This window comes from Lithobates pipiens, unplaced genomic scaffold, assembly GCF_037356315.1.
Source record: "Lithobates pipiens isolate NorthernLeopardFrog02 unplaced genomic scaffold, aLitPip1_a1.2 Scaffold_13, whole genome shotgun sequence".
Taxonomy (NCBI): domain Eukaryota; kingdom Metazoa; phylum Chordata; class Amphibia; order Anura; family Ranidae; genus Lithobates; species Lithobates pipiens.
Genome location: NW_027507718.1, coordinates 251,989,685 through 251,992,189, shown reverse-complemented (window position 1 = coordinate 251,992,189; position 2,505 = coordinate 251,989,685).

The following is a 2,505-nucleotide window of genomic DNA, read 5'->3' as shown; positions in this document are numbered from 1 at the left end:
GCTTATGTGTGTGTGCTCTTTTTTTACTGAAAAATTCTCCTGGCCTTAGGCCCACCTCTGATGGGAAAAGAAATGTCCACACAAGCAGCCTTTAACAATGGTGTCAACATTAACAGTGCAATACATCTCACTCTTCCTTTCCATAGCATCAGGTTCAGCAATTTAATTCACCACAGGATAGTCACACTTAATGTCTCCCCAACTCTACTACCTCCTCGTTGTAGATCACTTAGAAGTGGATTCTTCTCCAGAGTTTCTACAGCCTACTCCAAGGGGTACTCTCTCCCAAGCTACAGACTTACTTACCATATACTGTATCAGGGGTAGCCTGTTCCCATTAATCTTTCTGACCAAGACTCCAACCACATCAGATTATATAGGAGTACAGTACTCCACCAACTAACTCCAACCAATTGAATTGGACTTCACTGAAGGAGGTACTAAACCCTGCTTACATGCATGCAAACTGACCGGGATGTTGGTTGTTTCCACAGTAGTAGGATACATGCCTGGGCAGCTTTTTTCAGTTGGATGACAAGAGATTTCCTGCATCTCTTTTTCAGTGTGAAGGAGAAGGGCTGCCGGATTGTCATGCAATTTAATGTCAGTGAGTTATTATTAAATAATTATTGGGATGATTGCCTAACAAATGGTTTAAGAACCGGGCATCCCAGAAAAACATAAAGGAGGGTGCTGGGGTATTGGTGGCAACCCCAGAAAATTGGGGAGCCATAAGGGCAGAATTTATGGAGAGGTGATGGAACCCTGTACCAGATGGACAGTTGTTTAAAACCTCTTTGCATTCTGCTGGATTTGGAGTCTTTGTGTGCAAATTACTGAATATAGTTACGTAGTTACATAGTTACATAGTTAGTAAGGTTGAATAAAGACACCAGTCCATCCAGTTCAACCTGAGTGAGTGTCTACAATTGTCCCTATCCCTTGCACACTCACATCGGCCCCTACCCTCAAGGAGCCCACAATCCAAGGTCCCCATTCATATACTACAACCAATTTTGGACAGAAGCCAATTAACCTACCTGCATGTCTTTGGAGCGTGGGAGGAAACCAGAGTACCTGGAGGAAACCCACGCAGGCACAGAGAGAACATACACACTCCAGGCAGGTAGTGTCATGGTTGGGAATATGTTCTTTTTGTTCAGGGATAAAAATGATACCAAGGTCCCATTCCCACTTCTAATGCCCTGTACACATGGTCGGCCTTTCCGACGTAAAATGTGCGACTGGATTGTGTTATCGGAAAATCCAATCATGTGTGGGCTCCATTGGACTTTTTCCATCGGAATTTCCGACACACAAAGTTTGAGAGCTGGAGCAAAAATTTTCCGACAACAAGATCCATTTAAATTCCGATCGCATGTAGACAATTCCGACGCACAAAGTGCCACACATGCTCAGAATAAATTACGAGATGAAAACTGTTGGCTACTGGCCCATTTATAGTCCTGATGTGCTTAATGTAATTAATATTCCTACACCATGACAGATGTACAGCTTTGTCATATCAGAGGGGTCTGCCTCTCAAGGGCTTGGATTTAGAAGGTAGGTCTACGTGCTTTTTAGCGCCCAGAGAAATTGACTGAAATCCACCTAGACTGATTTTGGAAATGTAAATCAAATGAAGATCCTTAACCACTTGCTTACTGTACACTTTAACCCCCCTCCTGTCCGCACCAATTTTCAGCTTTCAGCGCTGATGCACTTTGAATGGCAATTGCGTGGTCATGCTACTCTGTACTGTATGAAATTTTTATCATTTTTTTCCCCACAAATAGAGCTTTCTTTTGGTGGTATTTGATCACCTCTGCGTTTTTTATATTTTGTTATAACATTTTGCAAACAGGTAATTTTTCTCCTTCATTGATGTACGCTGATGAGGCGGCACTGATGGGCACCGATAGGTGGCAGTGATGGGCACTGATGGGTAGCAATAATGGGCACTGATCAGTTACACTGATAGGCAGCACTAGGTGGCAATGATTGGCACTACTGGTGGGCATTGATAGGTGGCACTTGTGGGCAGTGATAGGTGGACCTCATTGGCATTGATAGGTGGCACTGGTGGGCAGTCTGGGCACTGGCAGGTGGCACTGGCAGGAGGTACTGGTGGGCACAGATGAGGCATAATTGCCTCTTCCTCTTCGGGACTGAAGTCCCTTGGAGATAAGTCGGCGATCGGCTATTTTTTCTCCTCACGCTGTTAGCGTGAGGAGAAAAAAAACTATTATCGAACTTTTGTTTACATCATGTGTTCAGCTGATCACATCAGCTGACAGCTGATCACGTGGTAAGGGATCAGGACCGTCCCCTTACTCGGATCTGTGATCACCCAAGTCTCAGTGACTCAGTGATCACAGCGTGATCGGGGCATGTGCAAAGGGGAGGCTGTCATATGATGGCCTCCTGGAAATTTAGGTCCGCACTGTGGCTGTCTTTCGGCTATAGCACGGATGGCAGGAGGTTAACATTCGAAGCAGATACAGG